This window comes from Onychomys torridus, chromosome 11, assembly GCF_903995425.1.
Source record: "Onychomys torridus chromosome 11, mOncTor1.1, whole genome shotgun sequence".
NCBI classification, from domain to species: domain Eukaryota; kingdom Metazoa; phylum Chordata; class Mammalia; order Rodentia; family Cricetidae; genus Onychomys; species Onychomys torridus.
Genome location: NC_050453.1, coordinates 86,515,774 through 86,541,104, shown reverse-complemented (window position 1 = coordinate 86,541,104; position 25,331 = coordinate 86,515,774).

Sequence of the window (25,331 nt, the reverse complement as noted above, 5' to 3'; positions counted from 1 at the left end):
TCCCCTTCCCCCTCCCTCCCCTCTCTCCTCCCTCCTCCCCTCTCTCCTCCCTCCCTCTCCCCTCCCTCCTCTCCTGCCTCCTCCCCTCCCTCCTCCCATGCTTCTTCCCCTGCCTTCTCCCCTCCCTCCTCCCTGCCTCTTCCCCTCCCCTCCCTCCTCCCCTCCCTCCTCCACTGCCTCGCTCTCTTATCTGAAGATAAACAATTTAGGCTAAGTGTGGAAACTCATTTGATTGACCTTGTTTTGTGCTCACAAGTCTTTTTTTGTGCTTTTTTAAAATATTTTTTCTTTATTATTATATGTTTTAAATTTTATACATCAGCCATGGGTTCCCCTGTCCTCCCCCCTCCCACCCCCACCCCCACCTTCCCCCCCATCCCCTCCCCTCCATTCCCATCTCCTCCAGGATCAAGGCACCCCTGGGGATTCATTTAAACCTGGTGGATTCAGTACAGGCAGGTCCAGTCCCCTCCTTCCAGGCTGAGCATGTGTCCCTGTGTAAGCCCAAGGTTCCAAACAGCCAGCTCATGCACTAAGGACAGGTCCTGGTCCCACAGACTGGGTGCCTCCCAAACAGATCAAGCTATTCAATGGTCTCACTTATCCAGAGGGCCTGATCCAGCTGGGGGCTCCACAGCCTTTGGTTCATAATTCATGTGCTTCCATTTGATTGGCTATTTGTCCCTGTGCTTTTTGCAGTCTTGGATTCAACAATTCACGCTCTTGCAGACCCTCCTCTTTCTCGACAGTTGAACACCTGGAGCTCCACTTGGGGCCTGGCTGAGGATCGCTGCATCCACTTCCATCAGTTATTGGATGAGAGTTATGTGCCTCTGGACTTGACCTAACTAGATGTGATGAAAGGAAATATTGAATTATCTAATATGTTATTATTTTAACTTGTCCTTTTATTAAATTACTGTATCCAGGGAGATGCAACTTAGGCATTAGAGAGAAATTATGTCCTCTCTCACTGTTTTATCCTCCTCCCTTCCTTTCTACCTAGACATTCCAGAGGAGCCCATCTAATTCTGTAGTAAAGGCTAGAAATAAATTCCAATGGTTTGGTTTAGTTAGAGGTGGTTTATAAGCAGTACAAGACAAAGTGGAATGAGGTACTTAATGCTGAGGAGATGGATCAGAAAGAACACAAATTTTAAATTTTGCATGCCATTTTCAAAAGATTATTTTCAGCATGGTATATTTACACAGGATCATAATTCCAGCATTCAGAATGCTGACACAGGAACATCACTAATTGAAAAGTCCTAGGCTAAAGGGCCAGGACAGCCTAAGCCCTAAGTTAGAGCCTGTCTCAAAATTAAAATAAAGAATGAACTAAAACATAAACAATATATTCTTTTCAATTATTTTTTAGCTGTATACTAAGGATGAAAGGCCAAAATGAAAACAAAACCACCCAAATACCTTTTTTGTCTAATAGTTAATGTACTCATGGATTTTGAAACAATATAATTTATTTTTTATCATTTCACTATTTGTTCAAGATATTGAACACATTATGTGTGTTCAGTGAATGCTTATATAGTTTTATGTTTTATTCTATTTGTTGTGTACAATTCTATTTGTCAGCACAATGGAAAATAATTTAGTATATTTTTTATTTCCTTATTCTTTTGTGTTTTAAATCCTTATTTCAAATTCTGTCATCCTGTCAATCAAATGAATGATTATTCCCTTGTCAGTTTCTCAGTCAATTCACAATACAGAATCATGTGACAAACATCTTTAAATGAATGCACAGGAAAATAAGGAATTTGTTAGTAATTATATATGTGTTACATGTTTGAAGAAAGGTTTATAAGTACATATGTTACTACATAATAAAATAAAAGAAAAGTTTGAAAAAATATTTGAAACACATAGTGGAATTCACTGTCTCTGCACTCAACAGTTTTCACAAATCTTTATCAGGGTGTTGATATTTGATATTTGCACTGTACTCCGCTGACGGTTTGAGCTTTCTGGTTAAAGAAAGATAAGTGGGAAATGATGTTGCAGACAGATTATTGTTCATGAATCTTGCTTCTTTATGAAACACAGACAGCTCCACAGTGCCTTGTAGACAGGGGTGGTAGGCAAACCTGGAGAGACAGATGAGTAATATTTTGAAGGACCTTCCACACCATGCCAGGATCTCTGGATTTTAGTCTCTAGGTAAAGCACCTAAGTTGTAACAGCTTGCGATGAAATGCAGGTATAGTCCTGAGGAAAGAGAAGAGCGTCACTTAGATTTCTGTTTGCAGTTCAGTGTGGCTGCATGTACCATGTGATGTTATGTAGACAGAATGATGAAGTATGTACCTTTGAAGAAAGAAATAATATTTTCCAACTGTAATGTATGACTAAAGATGTTCTGTTTTAAACAACTCCAAGTGAATAATATTCATGACAAAATTCTGGGAAGTGTATACTGCTATTGGTTTAAAAATACCGTCATCATTTCTTTATCATTTAAGTGACAATCAGAACGTTGACTTTTATTTTTTATTTTTTTGGTTTTTCGAGACGGTTTCGCTGTGCAGCTTTGCGCCTTTTCTGGATCTCGCTCTGTAGACCAGGTTAGCCTTGAACTCACAGAAATCTGCCTGCCTCTGCCTCCCGAGTGCTGGGATTAAAGGCGTGCGCCACCACCGCCCAGAACCTTGACTTTTATGTATCATGCTGCAAATGCAACTTGCACCTAGGAAGTGTTCATTCCAGGCTTTTGTGTCATCTCCTGAGAAATCTAAACTATACATTGACAAAGACTAGACAGACAGGAGAGGCGAAATGTATGTAGAAAAAAATGAAAAGAAACTGAATGGGGCAGTTGTAGAAAAGTGATGATAAATCTCCCATTTATGTCATAAAACGTGATGGCTTCTGTATTGTTGTTATGTCATGTAGTTACAGTCTGAAATACAAAGCTAATAATTCTTCTTTATTTATAGCATCTGTCCATGAAGGGTTTAAACAGCATTTTTGTAATAATTTGGCCCAATAGTTCAGTGGAATAAGGGATATTCTGTGATTGTAACATTCAGGTCAGGAGTTGGCACTGACTACTGTCAATATACTAAAACTGTGGCAGCATCACTTGTTAGGGATTTGGTGCACCAAGCCAGTCGCATGAGAAGATAAGGTCTCTGTAGCTGGCAGAACAAGCTGAACACAGCTCCAGAAATGCCATCAGCAACAGTGAGCACTGCCAAGACGGCTGGGACTCTGTTTAAAATGAAATAGAAGAACTCCTCTTCTTTAAATTAAATACACACACTCACCAAACAACAACAAACCAAAACAGAACCAAGCCTCATTCTTGCAGCCGGTCACTTTGTCTGCACCCTTCCATTGTTCTGCCATCTGTTTTACTCTCCGTGTGTTTGCAGCAGAGCATGCCTTCTGCTTTCACAGTGACAGAATGACTATCACATTTCAGGTGACTTGTAAGTTTATTTGTTCAATGTAAATGTCATATTTATACAAATAAGAAAATGGAGAAAGTTGGGACAGTGTCCTTTAATTTACTGGATGTTCAGTAGAATTTTAATGTATTTAATGTAGACAAGAGCATCATTTTATTTTTTTTAGGGGGGTAGAAAAGGGTTTATTTGGTTTATACTTCCACATCATAGTCCATTACTGAAGGAACTCTGGATTGAAACTCAAACAAGGCTGGAGCCTGGAAGCAGGAGCTGATGCAGAGACCATGGAGGAATGATGCTTACTGGCTTCTTCCTCAGGGCTTGCTCCATCTGCTTTCCTATGGAATCCTGGACCACCAGCTGCAGAGATGTCACCATCCACAATGGGCAAGGACATCCTCCACTAATTGCTAATTAAGAAAATGCCCTTCAGGCTTGCCCATGGCCCAACCTTATGGAGACATACTTGAGTTTCTGTCCTCTCAGACTTTAGCTTGTGTTGACATTAAAAACTAGCCATGACAGAAGTAAGGGCTATCCTTTCATTGATGACATGATTACTTAATTATTAAAACTTGAACAACAAAACTGCTTGAAATAAAGAGTAACGAGCTAAGAAATCCATAATTAGGCCAATAGATACAAGGTCAGCACATACTATCAATTGTATTTCCATACACGAGCATTAAATAGAAAATAAAATAAGGTAAATTCTTTTACAATTACATCAGAAATGTAAAATCTTTAAAACAGATACAACAATATTGCAAAGCATAGCAATGAGAAACACTGTAAGGCATAAGCCTAAACAAACATCAAAACATACTCTACACCTAGTAGGCACTTTCTGGATTTAGCAAGAGTAATTTTAATATGTAAATGAGGGCAGAAAAATCAAAGCAGTGGGAGCAGCAGGTGTAAGGGTCCTCAGACAGGCATGAATGTGCCAGATGGAGAAATAGCAAACGAGCTGGTGTTGCTGGAGAACAACTAAGAAAGCAAGGAAAAGGGTAGCAAAGGGGTTGGATCCTAGGTATCTGTCCTGTGAGACTGAAAGTTTTACTGAAAAGCAGAATTTCAAAGAAGATGCTGCAACCTATAGGTTGGTTTTTGTTTTATGGGTTGTGTTTTTTTAGTTGCTTGCCCCCTCCTTTTAAAAACACTTTAAAATTAAATTTATTTATTTATTTTACATCCTGATCCAGCTTCCCCTCCCTCCTCTCCTTCCATTCCCTCTCCCAATCTACCCTGCCCCCTCCAGCCTGAATCTACTCCTCCTCTCTTTCTGTTCAGTAAGGGGCAGGCCTGCTATGGGTATCAATGAAGCATGGCATATCAAGTTGAGGTATGGCTAAGCTCCTCCCCTTGTTTTAAGGTTGGGCAAGGCAACCCAGTATAAGGAATAGTGTTGGGGTCTACAGAGGTTTCCTAGTGAGATCTAAGCTTGCTTTACACAGCACAGCTCCATTAGGGGATGATTTGACCACGTGCATGGTGTCTGGAATGGTCTGCACTTGGCTGTGCTGTGGGGAGGTCTTTTGCTTCACCCTTTGGCATTCCTTTAAAAGCCCTTTGCCAGAGACAGCCAGGGCCTTATGGATTAGGATCCAGGCCCTCCCAAGGCTGTTCTATGTTTACTGTCTGTTTCTTTCTAGCTATGTTTCTATCTATTATTTCTTGCTGCTCCTGCTCAAGAGTACACTGGGTAACAGTAGGGTTGGGATGCCCACCCTGTAAGAGTTTTGTCCTTAATTACATCATCACCCTGGGATGAGGGCCAGCTTAAAAAGCAGGTGGACCCTCTATGTTCCCCCTCTGTGAGGCCTCTCTGTCTCTCTGTCTCTGTCTCTCTGTCTCTCTCCCACTCTCTCCCAATAAAGCTCTAGAAAGGTAGCCATGGTTCATGATTCTTCCGCCAGCACGCTATTCCGGCTGCCTGCCACAGGCGGTGGCCAGCCACCAGCAGCGCTGCTTTAACCAACATTTGGTGCCATTCAGACTCGATACACCAACTGAGGACCTGCTGACTGCTGCCACTTGCCGCCTCCTCCCCTGTCCAGGAAGACTGTGAGCAGTGTGCGCAAGTGTGCGCGTCCCTCGCCTTTGCTGGACCCCTATACAACTACCACCATGAGTCTTCACAGTGAGTCTGCCATTTGTATCGCAGGCCTAAATTTCTAGCCATCTCCCATGTCTGCAGCCTGAGATATGCCTTGCAGTTGGACCACCACCATTGGGTGTGTCCAGGCTGTGTGAAGATGACATGTTTTTCTTCGTGCTTGACTAAGCAGTAGAAGACGCTGTTCAGGATTCCTGGGAAATCCTTGCTTCACGGGGGTGGGGTGGGGTGGGGGGATGGGGGGGTGCACGGGGGATGGTCCGTCCAGACAGGGGACGACGCGACTGCTTCTTGGCTGATGAGCCGTTAAGCAGCCTGTGCCCGGTATCTGTCCTTGGCCTTAGGGACGCCTGGGGCCTTGGCTCCGGATCATGTTTGTTTTTTAAATTTTTCATTTTTTATTTTTCTCGGCTACAGCCATGGGACAAAGGGGTGGATACTACCCACTTACATTGGTGGATGGGGTGGGTACCCGTAAATCTGGCCACATAACAGCTTTGCAGTACCGGTAAACCTGACTGCATAACAGTGTCTCCGGAACTTCTGCCAGCGAATGGGAAAATAAGAGTTACTTTCTTCCCAAGCTTTCTGCTAAAGCTCTAAACCTTTCTCCTTCCCCACTTCTACGTCTGCCATGTGCAGCCTTTTCTGTCTGACTTCCGCAGGCAGTGGGCAGGCTCAAATGGGTGGGCTTGAGTGGCTTCTAAGACTCTCACCCTAACTCACCTTAACTCCACCCACTCATTCTCAAACTGCCTTGAGAAGCACAGACGGGTCTGAAAGTGGCTGAGATCTAAACAAATAAATTACAGTAGTCAGGATGGCTCCTAAGCCAAAAAAATTAGCTTATAGCCTCAGATAAGTCTTCAAAAAGGATTGGTTTATAGTCTGCCTACTGGCAGATCTTCCAAAAGCTGTCCTTAAGCAACCAATCATCAGAAAAAAAAAATTTCAGGACACGGAGTAAAATCTGTCTCTTGTTCCCCAGACCTCCCGACGAAAACTTAAACATCTATAGAGCAAGGTTCCTGACCCCACAAGCAAAAGAGTCATCTGTGGCATTTAAGGTGTGCCAGGGAAGAGATAAAAGCCTGAAAACAAAATTGCCAAGTGCTGGCAGTCGCTGACTCCCGAAAGCTATTGGGTCCCTGTTTTATTTTATTTTATTGTATTTTTTTAATACAGATTAAAACCCAGATGAAAACAGTTTATTGTGAGAAGCTATATTTGAGCTGCTTCTTTTTTTTTTTGCCTTATTTCCTTGATCTTTATTATTCTCCTCTTTCTTTACTTTTATTATTATTATTATTATTATTATTATTATTATCTTTATTATTATTATTACTATTATGTGTTTTAATTTTATGCATCAGCCATGGGTTCCCCTGTCCTCCCCCCCCCCCCCCCCATCCCCACCTTCCTCCCAGCCCCTCCCCTCCATTTCCATCTCCTCCAGGACCAAGACACCCCTGGGGATTCATTTAAAGCTGGTGGATTCAGTACAGGCTGGTCCTGTCCCCTCCTTCCAGGCTGAGCAAAGTGTCCCTGTGTAAGCCCAAGGTTTCAAACAGCCAGCTCATGCACTAAGGACAGGTCCTGCTCCCACAGTCTGGGTCCCTCTCAAACAGATCAAGCTATTCAATTGTCTCACTTATCCAGACAAACATGGTATGTACTCACTCATAGGAGGATACTAGATGTAAAACAAAGATGACTAGACTGCTACACAACTCCAGGGAGTCTACCTAGAAAACAGAACCCTAGGAAAGAAACAGGGATCACCCAATGACAGAGAAATGGATGAGATCTACATGAACAACCTGGACGACAGGGGGAGTAATGAAGGCCAATTTTCGAGGGAAAGAAAGCTTAGGGGAACAGGAGATCCCAGCTGGATCAGGAACAGAAAGGGAGAACAAGGAATAACAGACCATGATAAATGAAGACCACATGAGAACAGGAATAGGCAGAGTGCTTGAGAGGTCCCCAGAAATCCACAATGATATATCCTCTGTAGATTGCTGGCAATGGTCGAGAGAAAGCCTGATCTGACCTAGTCTGGTGATCAGATTGCTAAACACCCTAACTGTCGTGCTTTAACACTCCTCCAATAACTGATGGAAGTGGATGCAGAGATCCTCAGCCAGGCCCAAGGTGGAGCTCCAGATGTCCAACTGTCGAGAAAGAGGAGGGACTGCAATAGTGTGAATTGTTGAATCCAAGATTGCATAAAGCACAGGGACAAATAGCCAATCGAATGGAAGCACATTTATGAACCAACGGCTGTGGAGCCCCCAGCTAGATCAGGCCCTCTGGATAAGGGTCCCTGTTTTAAGTGAAAAAAGGCCATGGGCTAGTGAATGCCCTGCCAGGCCATCAACAGCCTTGTTAAAAGTGCTGCCTAAAGAGACAACCAGTCAGCTGACTGCCCCCAGGTGCCAAGACGCATGGGTACATCAAGCTAAAACCTCCAGCAAACCTAGGCTTGGCTACAGACATGGCAGGGAACCTAGAATGCAGCAGGGAAGTGATCTGTTTCTTTCCTTTTGGACACCAGAGCCACTGACTCAGTCCTGGGAGTTTTAGGATGTCACTCCTCCTTTCTATTGTTGGGTACAGAGGACAACCTTACTTACCTCACCAGATTTAATTGCACTTCAAAGTTACTGCCCATGTTTCTCATGTGCATACAGACAGGGCCATGATATTTGCCTTGTCCCTAATTAAAAAAAAAACAAAAACAAAAACAAAAACCAAGTTCTCATGCACCACAAGCTTTTCTCTTCCCAGTTCCCTGTTCTAAGTTACTGTTCAACCAATGATACAGGACCACCACAGAACCAGAGTCCAAAGATCATCAAGTAAGAAACTGTAACAACTAAAAGGTATTTACACCCCCAGACCCAAAAGTGTCTGGGCGCTATAAAAAGATGTTAATGTAAATGTCTACTACTATGAAATGCTTTAAATAACCTGTCTCTGATCAAGCTTAACATGTTTCAAAATCCATCTGGACAGGCCGGATCTACCAACATAAAATAATGATGATTGTTTTCTCTCTAAGTTTTTTCCTATGTCACCAGCATCTTGTCAGACAAGGTTCCCAGCCACAGCCAAGAGGGATACATGTCTCCAGAACAAACAGATGACAGACAGCATTCCACAATGCCTGTCTACCTTGGAAGACTCCCCTTCTCCATTACCCCAAGAGCCAACCAACACCAAAAAAATAAGCTGGAAGCAGTTTTTGAGAGGAACGACACCCCTATTCCCATCTACCAGCTTTTTTTTAAATAATAAGTGAAAGTCTGGGATGTAAGAGTTTTGTCCTTAATTACATCATCATCCTAGGATGAAGGCCAGCCGAAAAAGCGGTGGACCCTCTGTGTCCCCCCCTTTCCCACTTCTCTCTTTCCTCTGCACAGTCCCTCTGTCTCTCTGTCTTTGCCTCTCTCTCCTTCTCTCCCTGTCTCTCCAAATAAAGCTCTAGAAAGGTAAGCATGACTCGTGATTTTTCTGCCAGCACACTCCTCCAGCTGGCTGCTTTGACCAACACCCCCACCCCACCGAATGGGTTCCCGAAGGCCAGCCAAAACATTTGGGACAGTCCCTGTTCCCATTGTTAGGAGTCCCACAAGTAGACCAAGCTATACAACTGTCCCACATATGTAGAGAGCCTAGGTTGGTTCCATGCAGGCTCCCTGGTTGTTGTTGGTTCAGACTCTGTGAGCTCCTATGAGACCAGGTTCCTGTTGTTTTTTTTTGTGATGACCTTGACTCCTCTGGAAGAGCATCTCCAAAAGAAAGATAGGCAGACTTATTCTACAGCATTTGCATAAACAAAGCTATTAGCAGTGGCTCTATTGTTAAATAGATTAACTGAGAATTAACTATCAATACCTTGAGAATTACCTTATTCTTCCATGGTTCTTTGTATCTATATGTAAGTGATGATAGAATGTGCCTCATTACATTAGTCACTTGCATATAGTGAGTAATGAGCTGCTTTAGGCATCATGCTGCATGTACCCTTTATATGCACAAGTTTGTAGCACAAATTGCCAGAGTCTTATTAATAAAATCAAACCTGAAGCCAGGTATTGGGGTGAATGCTGGAAGATCAGAGAAGCAGAACAAGCCACAACTTCCTCACCTTACAATTCCTCAGTTGATCCTGTTTCCTCAGACTGGAAGCCTCTGAGTCCTTATCCAAATGGATCTCAGCTGAACTTCGTTTCGAAAGCCTGAAAGCTTAACCAGCTCTAGTTCCTCATTCTCATGCCTTAAATACCTTTCTGCTTCCTGCCATTACTTCCTGGGATTAAAGGCCTGAGTCACATTTTTCAACATGGCTTTGAATTTATAGAGATCCGGATGGATCTCTGCCTTCCAAATGGTAGGATTAAAGGTGTGTATGCCACCATTTTCTGGCCTCTATGTCTATCTAGTGGCTGTTCTGTCCTCTGACCCCAGATAAGTTTATCGGTATGCACAATATATTGGGGGACATAATATATCACCACACAAGTTCATGAAATTTTAGATACATTTTTACAGTAAGTATTATTGTACTCTATAGAAGAAAAACAAAAAGACATACACGTAAAACTTAGTAAAATTAACATTTTACCTTCCATGGAGTTGAAGAGCATCAGAATCTAGTGAAATATGACTTTGCAGTGTACGTTTACCCACAGTTTCATGGAGATTTTGGCCTTGCCTGACATCTTGGACTTGAGGAAGAGTAGAAATGGTCTCAGATCCCGTTAGAGTCCTCTCTCCAAACACAAGTGGCTGAAGCAGTGGCTGGTGTCGCCGGGAGCCCTGGGAACTCTTTAGTCATCCAGGTGTGGCATAGCCCCAGAGTGATAGCACATCAGGAAAGTCGCAGGGATGGACACTCTGCCTTTAAGGTGAACAATCCTGACAAGGAGAATGGAGAGAAATGGTGATTCCTCCATGTTCTTCCCGGGACCTGGAGAGGTGGAGACATGTAAATTCCCAGGATGGTGGCTCAGTGAGGAAAGCCAACAGTTGGTGTGGCTCTCCTTCAGCTACTTTCCAGGTCTGATGGCTGCACTTTATCTTCCCATTTTGTCCTTCTTAACGCCTTCCTTCCTTCTTTCTTCTTTTTCCTGTGTTTTTTGCTAAGACAGTCTCCAGGAGCCCAAGCAAGTCTCAGTATGTATTGATGCCTTCAACTCCTGCACATTCTAGAGTGTTGAAATTATACAAGTGAGCCACCACGTCTGACTCTGAAAGCTGTAGTAAAGGAAGGCCTTTTAATATGCCCTCATGTTTGTGATTTAATCTTCAAAATCTAAATGAATTAAGTTCCTTTCCTGACTTAAAACACCTTTTGTTTCTGTCATAGTATGTGACAACCAGCTTGTGTTGTAAAACCAGCATCCATCTCTGGGATGGAGTGGGAGGGAATGCATTTATGAGAATTCACAATAAAATTAAAAGACATGGTGGTTCCTTACTATGGCTATAAAAGCAGTAAATACTTACTGGGGAAGAGGAGTCTTTTTGGTGAAGAGTGCAGGTTTCTCAGGGAACTCGAGTGAAGCTGCCTTCCCGAGCTATGCTGTGGTGGGGCTTCTGAGCGATGTCACCAGCTCTGTATCATCTGTCCAGGTGGGGCACTGTCCTGTGGGGATGCATCTGGTAACAAGTCCTACAAATGAATTGCATCACTATTTGGACTTGGATGGAATGCTTTTGTCTGTTGTCAGTTCTTTGGCTGGGGCCAATAGCCATTCATGTATGTCTCCCCAGAAAGCTGATGTAACACCACCTCACATAAAACAGTATCTAGTTGGACAATATAATATTTGCCAATGTCATTCTTTAATCTTCTTATTTTTGTAAAGAGATAATGACATGAAGTTTTAAGATAATAAACACCAGGGTGGCAAGTAAAAAGCTTTATTGAATTCTTAAAGAAAATTCAAGCTCACTTCAATATAAATATATAAGGCATCCCACGATAGTGTGAGAAAAACATGTCAATCAGAATCTCCAAGGCGAATCGAACATTTTTGAGAGATGCATACATGAAAATGGACAAACAGAATAGCAGGAGGTCATGGAAGTTGTCTTCAGCTAGAGAATGTCAGCAGGGGAAAATTAAGTCTTTATTAGCATTAAAGCAGCAGGCAAATGATTGTTTCATAATTATATCCAGTTTTTATATAAAACAAACAAATTTTCTTGAGTGATGGTGATTTGTTTGTCTATTACTGAGAAAATAGAATGTCTCTAATTCTCAAGCTGGAGTGAGAAATGCATTTTGTATTATTATTGCTTTTGCCTAGAGTAATGGTAGAACAATTCACCAGCCCAGCATGGAGTCTGACATGTTCTGCACACTGTTCACTCAGTCCTGTTTACCTTCCTGAGCTCTTTCTTTGTGAAACAGTTCTTTGTAATTTATGTAAATTGGTTTTAAATGAGAATATTTAACTAAAAGATTTGATCTTCATATCATCAAAACTGTTATAAATATGATTGTCCAGGCTTTGTCATTTCTTCATAACTTATTTACTACTCAGATTTATTATTATATTTTTAATATCTTCCTGAAGAGAAGATACACATTTGAGACCTTTATGAAAACTTTTGGGCTAGTAAACAGGGTGAAATTGTAAAAATGAGACTGGACTATAAATTATTTAGCCTGTGTTATCAAATCGTAATGAGATCATACTAGATTCAGCCAAGTCTTAATCGAATGAACAGTGTCTTTCTAAGAAGTAGAATGGAAATTTGGACGTCAATCAGAGTACCATGTGACATAGAGGAAGCTGGATAGACACAGCCATAAGCTAAGGGATATATATCATAGCAACCACTGGAAGGAGGGGAAGGCAACAAAGGATCTTCAGTCCATCTGATAAAGGGAATATGGCCATGTTAACATCTTTAGTCCAGCTGATGAAGGGAATATGGCCTTGTTAGCATCTTTAGTACAGTTGATGAAGGGAATATGGCCCTGTTAATATCTGAATTTTGGAAAAATTTCCCACAGAATTGTGAGACAATACATTTCTTAAGCGTTACCTTAACTATTTTGTGGACTTTTGATAAGTGTCTATGAAACTAGTATAGGCATCACATTTCAATTTTGGAGGCAAAATATGTGGATATGGGTAGACCTCACTAGAACTTTATGATTCATTCTAGAAGTCTGGAGGCAAGTTACTTAAATACCACAAATCCGGAGTTAAAATGCTCAAGAAGAATTGTGAGGATCAAACTCTGTTCTGATGCCTGCCTTGAGATTCCACTCTCAGGGACACTCTTGATTTTATACTGAGATGTTGTTAGAAATCTTGTATACACTACATTGTTTAGGAAGGAACATGCATCTTACTGGCTGTCTTTATTAAGTATTTGCAAGAGAACTTCAATAAACCCATTAAATATCTAGGGAATATTAGGAGCCATTCATTTTCTTTCAATCTACAGATTTCTCATAGGATCTCTTACAATTTTCTTAATTCTAAAGTGCTTTTGTTCCCTCTGTTTAGATGGGAACTATGAGCTTCCTTTACTGAAATCCTTCCAATTGCTTCTCCAAATGCCAGTTGTATTGGACTTTCCTGAAGGAAAAAAAAAAAATATTGCTGTCAGGGAAGCAGTTTGTAGATTAAGTAGATAACAGAAGCTGTGATTCTATTATTAGCTATGGAGGCAGTGAGCTTGCAGGTTACACAAGTGAAAGAAATGGTAACGTTCAAGAAAGAGGAGAAAATGGAAAATTGATCAGCAATGATGATCTGGGCTGATTTCTCACTACCTTTCGCACCAATCAACAACAATAGCAAAAATAGTTCACAATAAACCTCTGGTCTTTTATCTGTCTGTCTACTACCATTTGAATACAAACCAGCAAAGAATTATAACATCTTTTTTTTTTCTGTGTTTCAAGGTTGATTGTAAAATCTCAAGTTCGGGTCAGTGGACACAAATTAGAAGTTAGAATTCAAGCTAGTCCTCACAGGAACGTTGTTTATATCACACCCTGTATGGCTGGGTCACAGCTTTGGATCTGCCAACAGGACAGTCTTTCTCAACTTGCCCTGCATTGCCTCACAGTTCACAGAAATCTGACTAATGGTTTGCAATTTCTTCTTAACAGAAAAAAAAAATTCTTCTTTCATGAGATTTTTGTCAGGAGAAAATGCAGAGGTTCTTTATTTCTGTTTCATTTCCCTTCACCTCTCCCCCATTCTACTTTAATTTTAGTCACATTCACAAGCTGGTTTGGTGACTCTGTGGCTGTTTCCAAGCCTTGGCCACGGTATCCTCAGTGCTTCATCTCTGGCAGAAACTTTGTGACACTTGTCAGCTTCCATTTTACCCCCTGTGTTTTCTCACTGCATAAAGCTTAACCATTACTTATTGTTTTTTGAAGATAATGTTGGTTGTGAGCCTGGAATGACTTGAATAAACTTGCAATAAATGATCCTGTCCAAATTCAGAGAGAATTCATGGGGTGCCGGTGATAACCAGGGTGTTCAGACAGTATCAGTAAAAGCTGTCACCTCCCCAGCAAACTGAGCAGTGCACAGGCAGCTCTTCATAAGTGAACCTCTCAAGAACTGGGTTCTTTTTAGTGGCACTGCCCTTAACAGCGACCAAACTTTCCCCTATGTATGCGCTGCACCTATCAAAAATTAAAACTCCAAGTCAATATTCTGAAATACTTTGCAGCAAATGATTCAATTCTTAATTTCTTGAAAATCAGGGAAGCAGATTTCCATTGAGGATACATTTATCCTAAGCCTCCAAGCAAGTTTAGCCCTAAGCTTCTTCAAATACCATTGCTTTGCTTGTTCTCATAATTAGGAACAAATAGTGCTCAGTAAGGATCACATGTAAGTGACGCCATGTGTGTAATCTGGCCATATGCAAAGGCCACTAGGGAAAGCCTGATGAAATTCATAGGACAGAGATATCAGTGCTATTGGCTTACTGGTAGACCAATCCTGAGAGCTTAAGCAAACTAATAGAGCTGGAAGCTACTCTTGTTTTGTTGAACAAGCCAGCTAGCATTTTATGTATTTTACATAATGTTGTCAATCCTGGAAAACTTAAAAATCTTTTCCTAACAAAAATTTGGGTGAGTTTTAATCTTAATAAGTCATTTGGTTCTGGTGGGAAAAAGTATTCACTATCAACTAAACATCAAATAATTCAGTGATACAAAAATTAAGCAAGCCATAGGTAAATTATACGATGTAGATGTGCTGTCAATAGCCAGTCTCTTTTGACCCAGTATGGGACAAGTATGGGTGTATGTGTGCATGTGTGTGCAATGTGCGTGTGTGTATGTGTGTATGTATATATGTATATATGTGTGTTTATATGTGTATGAATGTCCACATGTATGTATGTAGGTGTGTGTCTCCAAGAAAAGAGCAGGCCTCTTGGGGATATCAACTGAACACCGCACAACAACATACAACAATCCCAGGCACATACCCTTACATCAAGGTCTAGCCAGGCAACCCAGTAATAGGAAAAGAGCCCCATGAGTCAGAGACACCAGTGGCAGTTTTTTGTTTATATAGGATTCCTCAGTATAACAAGTAGGTCATTATTTCTTGTGCCTTCTTTTGAGTTCTTTTCCTTCTATTTTGTTGACCAATTCCAATGTGTGTTAGTTTTTATCTTATTTTACCTTTGATTATCCTTTAGAAACCTGCTTGTTTTTTAATGAGGGTCTGAAAGGGAGTTTATCTAGATGGAGAGGAAGTGGGGAGGAAATGGGAAGAGAGAGGGGAACCCTAATCAGGATGTATTATGTAAAAATAATTTCTATAAAAGGATAAGGAAAGATTAAACAACAATAGCAACATTCCATGAATACAAAGACTGTGTTCTGTTGACTGTCAGATTTCCAATGGTAAGAGTGGTTTCTGACAGGAGATTGGTGTGGAGACTCTGTGTTACTGCCATTGTTCCTGACTCATAAGGCTGGGTGAAACTAAGCTTGTTAAGTGACTAAGCTCAAGATAAGGGTTGATGTTCAGGATTGTGTAGATTTTCCTTTAAAAAATAAGAAAGAAAGAAGGAAAGAAAGAAAGAGAGAGTGAAAGAAAGAGAGAGGGGGAGGGAGGGAGGGAAGGAGGGAGGGAGGGAGGAAGAAAGAAAGAAAGAAAGGAAAGAAAGAAAGAAAAAAAAAAGAAAGAAGGAAAGAAAGAAAGAAAAAGAAAAGTAATTCACATCTCAGCACTTTGTCAGCTGAGGCAGGAGGATTGTATGATTTCAAAGCCTGCTAGGGATATATAGTGAATTCCCGGACAATAAAAAACACAAAAATGTGTCATATGTCTGGTTTGGAGATGCAGCTAGAAGAAGGTATCCCAGCCAGGTGATTCCACAGATTGAGAGCAGACCTCTGTTTAAGCCACCAAAGCAAGGAGTCACCTGTGCATAAGACAAACTTAATTCTGCCAACCCCATCACTGGACAGGGGAACATAATCTCTTAGAGTTTACAAAGAGGAATGCAGATACTGATTTTTGGCCTATTAAAACTCTTCAGCAGAAAATTATTCAAATTTTAGAAAGCTTTAAACTGAAAATAGCCTATAAAACAAAACTTGAATTGCTTTAAGTGTAGAAAATAAAGGGAGATTAGAGAAATAAATTAACCAAAGAATATATGGGATTTTGAGATTTAATACCCAGAAGAGAAAAGATTAAATGGTTACATGAGCTTTCTGTTAGGATGTGGAGGAAGCGCTAGGGAAGGGTTGTACAGGAAGCAGACCTAAGTGTGTAACATGAATCTTAAAAAGTCTTATAATAAAAAAACCAGAGCCAGATACTGGGGTGAAAGCTGAAAGATCAGAGAAGCAGAACAGCCAGGCACTAGCTTACCTCTATGAAAACTTCAGCTAAAGAGAGCAAGTTCCTGTTTCCTCACACCTTATACACTTTTCTGTGTCCTGCCATATTACTTCTTGGGATTAAAAGAGTGTTTCACCACTGCCTGCTTCTGTTTCTCTCATATAGCCCAGTGTGGCCTTGAACTCACAAAGATCCAGACAAATCTCTGCCTCCCGAGTGATAGGATTAAAGGTGTGTGTCACCACTTCCTGACCTCTATGTCCAACTTAGTGGCTGGCTCTGTCCTCTGATCCCCAGGTAAGCTTTATTGGAGTACACAGTACATCACTACATAAGTGTATTAAAATACAAACATGTTTTAAAAATGATTCATGTGGGGTTGGGGATTTAGCTCAGTGGTAGAGCGCTTGTGCTCAGTTCGGTCCTCAGCTCTGGAAAAAAAAATGGTTCATGCATTTCAACAGAAATGTTGAATCTTGTTTATTTAGAAGGTAGTTAAATTTTAAGTCTCAAATCACTCACAGGCCTTGTGAGCATGTACAAGTTATTTAAAGCTGAACTAATAATTATATCTTCTTTAAGAAGCCTATGAAGAACTTAAGAGATACTACATTGTAGGAAATGATACATAATGGTAAAGAAATCAAATTTTGTGCACTGTTAAAATATAATAACTCAATGTTCTTGGACATAGTAGAGTTGTTATCTTTAGAAGAGTTCTTCTATTCTGCTAATGCAGAGATTAGCTTGTTTTTTCAGAAATGTATTTTTTTGTTAATCTCTTTGTTTAGGTCCTCACAATATGAAACAATGAGTTTTAGTTAGTATTATATGCACACTTAAAATGAGAATATACCCACTTCACTCTAAAAGTGAGAAGCTAGCCCAAAATATGTATGGTATATTTGAAGTTTCTTAATTTTATGATTTCATAACCCTGATCTGATTCAGTTCCAAAGCTAAAACAGGACACACATTCTTGAACTATAAATCTCTGAGAAGGACATTTTTCACCTTTCACTTGTGTGTATGCTGGCATCAGAAGGGTCCTTTTGGGATGGAACTGCAGCTCAGATTCTGGCCTGTGTGCATTGATAGGCAGGAATCTCTTTCCCCCACTCCACCCCTGTGTGTGTATGTTGTGTGTGCACTCTTAATATTTTTTGAATGATTGGCATATATTTGGATGTAGAAGATAAGTGGAGAGACTTACAGATATATTCAGTGGAGTGGACTACATAACATCTTGTTCCTACATGATCTCTTGGATTTAGGCTAATCAGAGGACTGGGGGCCAGTTTGGAGATTATCCTTTCAAGAGGACTGTGAGCCTTCTTGCACACACAATTGAAAGAGAAATTCAAATTTGAAGAGGCAGTTATTTTTATCCCATCTCAAGGGGAATCCAATGCTTGATGAGTCTGGAGAGATTGTGTATACAAGACTATGGTGTACCCAAATCTCCATGCAATGAAAGTGATAACACATCCCTAGAGCAGCCCCCACTAATAAAGAAGAGACCACACATCATACACTATATACCCGTGTATAACCACTCCACAGCTTATATAAAAACAGAATCTTTACATATGTACAAGGCTGATGACTGGCACTTCAAATCCTGGAGAGTGGGTAATGAAAGGAGGTGGGCTCATGCTACTGAATACCATAAAATTGTTAGGGGTAATGAACTGTAGGTGCAGTACCTAAAGCAACCTAGTTTTGGAACATGGTCCAGGAATGGAGCCCTTTGGGACAAATCCTGAGTGTTTGTCAGAATACTCCAAGAAAATAAGACAAGCCTTGTGACCTCAGTTTCTTCAAAACAGAATTGTTCTTGGAATGTGTTTTTATGCTCCTCCTAAGTATAGTGGATTGGAGTGAGTCCACTTCACATTACTCATTATTGCTAGCTATTTTGTTCAATTAGATGTTTAAACTATTCTGTACGTGCCTCTATAAAAAAACAAAAAACAAAAAAAACAAAAACAAAAAACAAAAACAAAACCAAACCCATGCTTTTGCCTTGTGTAGTTTATCCTTGCAATTGCAAAAAGCTTGAAGTTATGAGAGCTTTCCTCATGTTACCTTCCTTATCCCCAGAGTATAAATTGTCTGAGGCTCTGCAGAAGGTGACTATTATATGAGACTTTAGGCTACCTCATTTATCCACTCCATTCTCCCAATCTAACCACCCCTAGAGTAGTAACACCTAATGAGCTTTATAAGTAGAGTACTTAATTTTTAACTGTTAAAATATAATCTAAAGTTTACTACCATTTGTGGAAATAAAATTTTGTATGTATTTAAAGATTTTATTTAGTTCATTTTTAAATTTCATGTGCATGAATATTAGTCTGCATGTACATATGTATACTGTGTGTGTGTGTGTAATGTCCACAGAAGCCCAAAAAGAGTGTTGGAGTCCCTGAAATTGGAATTACAGGTTATTGTGGTTATGCCTGATATAGGTGCTAAGAAACAAGCATGGGTCCTTTGTAAGAACAATAAGTGATCTTAACAGCTGAGTCATATCTCCATCCCCAATACTGGACATTTTAGATAACTCAGTAAACACAAAGGAAATGCTCACGGAAAGCAGGTACTATGGAAGAGCAAGAGGAGAGCCATTGAACTTGAGATCCAGGATGACGACGCCAAGACCTATCAGCCGAGGAGTATTTCCAGCCTTGGCCAGCTTATACTGTAAGTCCTTTATTTTAAAATGATTTTCCTATTTAAAAAAAATATATGTGATTTCAACATTTTTTTTTTTTTTTTAACAGCATGCTGTTAGACTTTTACAAGCAGCACTAAGATTAATAACATACCGCTCCACCCGGGAACTCCCATCTGGACCAGAGGTGAGTGCCTGGGGTCATAGTCAGAGAGCCACCCGCCTCTAGGCCCCACCCCTGGGCACCAGCCATCCTTGGAAGACCTGCCCAACTTGGCCCCAGTTTCAGGCCATTCTGCGGGTACAGCAGGAAGGCTCCCCTTTTCCAATACTACAGGTAGACCCTGCAATCTCCACACCCTGCCCCCACACCCATCTGCTGGAGACCCCAGCCACTTCCTGAGACTCAGAGACCAGTCCCCAGCTCCCATCCACCCAAGAACTCCCATCTGGACCAGACAGACCAGAGTCACTTCTGGAGACTTAGAAACCAGTCCCCAGCTTTCATCTTGCCCCTGAACTCCCATCTGGACCAGAGCTTCCATCCTGCCCCAGAACTTCCATCTGGACAAGAGGAGCTCCCATCTGGACAAGATAAGGAGATCCCAGGGACTTCCTGAGACTCAGAGTCCATCCCCCGGCTCTCATCCAGCCAGCACTCTCATCTACACTAGAGCTCCCATCCGGCTCAGAGCTTCCATCTGGACCAGAGAGAGGCTCCCTAAATCTGTCAGCTATGTCTGGACCAAGTACACTGATAAGACCAAGAACGAATCCAGGAGGAGATGGGTAGATGTCAAAGCAGAAGTACATACAACAAAATAAAGAGCAATACAGCATCACCAGAACCTAGCCATTCTCCAACAGCTAGACCTGAACATCACAGAATGGAAGAAGCAGAAAAAAACAACCTTATAAGTAACATCATGAAGAGGCTAGAGCCTTATATAGGAGAAATAAAAAATAAAGTGGGGGAAGAGACAAACAAAAAATGGGAAGAACTCTATAAATAAAAATCTAGAGGAAAGGACAAATAAAGCAGAAGAAAACGTAAGTCCCTGAAAGAAAATCATGAAAAAGCAACAAAACAGATGAGGGAAACAGTCCAAGACCTGAAGAAGGAAATAGAAAAAATGAAGAAGACACTAGCAGAAGGAATGCTGGAAATAGAAAATCTGAGTAAACAAACAGGAACTTCAGATGCAAGTGTAACCAACAGAATGCAAGAGATGGAAGATAGGATCTGTGGTGTTGAAGATACGTCAGAAGAAATAGATTCATCAGTCAAAGAAAACACTAAAACCAATGAAGTCATCAACCAAAATGTCCAAGAAATTTGGGACACCATGAAAAGACCAAACCTATGAATAATAGGGATAGAGGAAGGAGAAGAATACCAACTCAAAGGCACAGAAAATATATTTAACAAGATTGTAGAAGAAAACTTTCCCAACTTAAAGAAGGAAATGCCTATGAAGATACAAGAAGCCTATAGAACACCAAACAGACAAGACACCCCCCCCCCCAAAGTCCACTCACGACATAATAATTAAACAACTAAATGTACAGAATAAAGAAAGAATATTAAGGGCAGCAAAGGAAAAAGGCCAAGTGACTTATAAAGGCAAACCCATCAGAATAACCCCTATTTCTCAATGGAGACTTTGAAAGCCAGAAGGACATGGACAGACATAATGCAGACACTAAGAGACCATGGATGCCAGCCTAGACTAATATACCCAGCAAAACTTTCAATCATCATAGATGGGGTGAACAAGACCTTGCAAGAAAAAGCCAGATTTAAACAATACTTATCCATAAACCCAGCCCTACAGAAAGCACTAGAAGGAAAATTCCAACCTAAGGAGGTCAGATACACCCTCGAAAACACAGGCAATAGATAACACCACAGCAGTAAACCCCAAGGAAGAGAAGTACACATACACTACCAACAAAAAGCAAAAATAATAACAGGAATGAACAATCACTGCTTATTAATATCCCTTAATACCAATGGATTTAATTAATCTATAAAAAGATACAGACTAACAGAATGGATATGAAAACAGGACCCATATTTCTGCTGCATACAAGAAACACACCTCAAATTCAAAGATAGATACCTCCTAAGAATAAAAGGCTGGGAAAAGACTTCCTAATCAAATGGTCTTAAGAAGCAAGCTGGTGTAGCCATCCTAATATCCAGCAAAATAGACTTCAAACTAAAATCAATCAAAAGAGATGATGAAGGACATTACATACTTATTGCAGGAAAGATCCACTAACATTTATGCCCCAAACACAAGGGCACCCACATATGTAAAAGAAACATTACTAAAGCTTAAATCACATACAAAACCCCACACATTAATAGTGGGAGACTTCAACACCCCACTTTCACCTCTGGACAGATCGGCCAAATTGAAACTTAACAGAGAAATAATGGACTTGACTGATGTTATGGCTCAAATGGACTTAATTGTTATTTACAGAACATTCCACCCAAACAAAAAAGAATATACCTTCTTCTCAGCATGGAACCTTCTCTAAAATTGACCACATACTTGGCCACAAAGCAAATCTCAACAGATACAAAACAATTGGAATAACCTCCTGTGTTCTATCAGACCACCATGGTTTAATGTTAGATTTCAACAACAGAAAAAACTACAGAAATCCTACAATCTCATGGAAACTGAATAATGCTCAACTGAATCACCAATGGGTAAGGAAGGAATAAGAAAAAAATTAAAGACTTCCTAGAGATCAATGAAAATGAATACACCACATACCCAAACTTATGGGACACTATGAAAGCAGTGCTAAGAGGGAAATTCATAGCACTAAATGCCCACATAAAGAAGTTGGAGAAATCTCCCATTAGTGACTTGACAGCACACCTGAAAGCTCTTGAACAGGAAGAAGCAAGGTCTCCCAGGAGGAACAGACACCAGGAAATTATCAAATTGAGAGCTGAAAACAATAAAATAGAAATAAAGAGAACAATACAAAGGATTAATGAAACAAAGAGTTGGTTCTTTGAAAAGATCAACAAGATTGATAAGCCCTTATCCAAACTAACCAAAAGACAGAGAGAGAGCATCCAAATTAACAAAATCAGAAATGAAAAGGGGGACATAACAACAGACAATGAGAAAATCCAGAGAATCATCAGGTCATACTTCAAAAAACTCTACTCCACAAAACTGGAAAATCTAAAAGAAATGGATAATTTTCTGGATAGGTACCACATACCTAAGTTAAATCAAGACCAGATAAAGCACTTAAATAGTCCAATAACCGCTAAGGAAATAGAATCAGTCATTAAAAGTTTCCGTACCAAAAAAAAAAAAAAATAGCCCAGGACCAGATGGTTTTGGTTTCAGTGCATAATTCTACCAGATCTTCAAAGAAGACTTAATACCAATACTCTTTAAATTGTTCCACACAATAGAACCAGAAGCAGAAGGAATATTATCAAACTCCTTCTATGAGGCTACAATGACCCAGATTCCTAAACCAAACAAAGATGCAACAAAGAAAGAGAACTACAGACCGATCTCCCTCATGAACATTGATGCAAAAATACTCAATAAAATGGCAAACAGACTCCAAAAACACATCAAAACAATTATCCACCATGATCAAGTAGGCTTCATCCCAGGGATAAAAGGGTGGTTCAACATACAAATGTCTGTCAATGTAATATAACATATAAACAAACTCAAATAAAAAAAAAACACATGATCATCTTACTAGATGCAGAAAAGGCATTTGACAAAATCCAACACCCCTTCATGATAAAGGTCTTGGAGCGATAAGGAATACAGGGAATATACTTAAACATAATAAAGGTAATCAAGCCAACAGCCAACATCAAATTAAATGAAGAGAAACTCAAAGCAATGCCACTAAAATCAGGAATAAGGCAAGGCTGTCCCCTCTCCCCATACTTATTCAATATAGTACTTGAAGTTCTAGCCAGAGCAATAAGACAACATAAGGAGATTAAGGGGATACAAATTGGAAAGGAAGAAGTCAAGCTTTCCCTATTAGCAGATGACATTTGCAGATACATGAGTGACCCTAAAAATTCAACCAAGGAACTGATATAGCTTATAAACACCTTCAGCAACATAGCAGGATACAAGATCAACTCAAAAAATCAGTAGCCCTCCTATATACAATAGACAAATAGGCTGAGAAGGCAATCAGAGACACATCACCCTTCACAAATGATATAAAACACCTTGGGGTTACTCTAACTAAGCACGTAAAGGACCTATATGACAAGAACTTTAAGTCCCTGAAAAAAGAAATTGAAGAAGATGTCAGAAAATGGAAGGATCTCCCATGCTCATGGATAGGCAGGATTAGCATAGTAAAAATGGCAATCTTACCAAAAGCAATCTACAGATTCAACGCAACCCCCATCAAATTACCAACACAATTCTTCACAGATCTGGAAAGAATAATACTCAACTTCATATGGAAATACAAAAAACCCTGGATAGCCAAAAGAATCCTGTACAATAAAACAACCTCTGGAGGCATCATGATCCCTGACCTCAAGCTCTACTATAGAGCTACCATAATAAAAACAACATGGTACTGGCATAAAAACTGACATTTGGACCAACGGAATCAAATTAAAGACCCTGACATTAACCCGCACACCTATGAACATATAAATTTTGACAAAGAAGCCAAAAATATACAATGGAAAAAAGAAAGCATCTTCAACAAATGGTGCTGGCATAACTAGATGTCAATATGTAGAAGGTTGCAAATAGATCCATATCTGTCACTGTGCACAAAACTTAAGTCCAAGTGGATCAAAGACCTCAACATAAATCCAGGTACTCTGAACCTGATAGAAGAGAAAGTAGGACGTACTCTTGAATGCATTGGCACTGGAGATCACTTTTGAAATATAACACCGGTAGCACAGACACTGAGAGAAACAATCAATCAATGGGACCTGTTGAAACTGAGAAGCTTTTGTAGAGCAAAGGACACAGTCAACAAGACAAATCGACAGCCTACAGAATGGGAAAAGGTCTTCACCAACCCCACATCTGACAGAGGGCTGATATCCAGAATATATAAAGTACTCAAGAAATTAGACATCAAAATGCCCAACAGTCCAATTAAGAAATGGGCTATAGAACTAAACAGAGACTTCTCAACAGAGGAAGTTCAAATGGCTGAAAGACATTTAAGGAATTGCTCAACATCCCTAGTTATCAGGGAAATGCAAATCAAAATGACTCTGCGATACCACCCTACAACTGGTAGAATGTCTAAGATCAAAAACACATAAGACAGCTTATGCTGGAGAGGATGTGGAGCAAGGGGAACTTTCCTCCACTGCTGGTGGGAATGCAAGCTTGTACAGCCACTTTGGAAATCAATATGGTTCTTACTTAGAAAATTGGGAATCCATCTCCTCCAAGACCCATCTGTAGCACTCTTAGGCATATACCCAAGGAATGCTCAATCATTCCACAAGGGCATTTGCTCAGCTATGTTCATATCAGCATTGTTTGTAATAGCCAGAACCTGGAAACAACCTAGATGCCCTTCAACTGAAGAATGGATAAAGAAAATATGGCACATATACACAATGGAGTACTACTCAGCAGAGAAAAACAATGACATCATGAGGTTTGTAGGCAAATGGATGGATCTAGAAAAAATCATCCTGAGTGAGGTAACCCAGACTCAGAAGGACAAACATGGTATGTACTCACTCATTGGAGGATACTAGATGTAAAACAAAGATGACTAGACTGCTACACAACTCCAGGGAGGCTACATAGAAAATGGGACCCTAGGAAAGACACAGGGATTGCCCAATGACGGAGAAATGGATGAGATCTGCATGAACAACCTGGACGACAGGGGGAGTAATGAAGGCCAATTTTCGAGGGAAAGAAAGCTTAGGGGAGCAGGAGATCCCAGCTGGATCAGGAACAGAAAGGGAGAACAAGGAATAACAGACCATGATAAATAAAGAGCACATGAGAACAGGAATAGGCAGAGTGCTGGAGAGGTCCCCAGAAATCCACAATGATACATCCTCTGTAGATTGCTGGCAGTGGTCGAGAGAAAGCCTGATCTGACCTAGTCTGGTGATCAGATGGCCAAACACCCTAACTGTTGTGATTTAACACTCCTCCAATAACTGATGGAAGTGGATGCAGAGATCCTCAGCCAGTCCCCAGGTGGAGCTCCAGGAG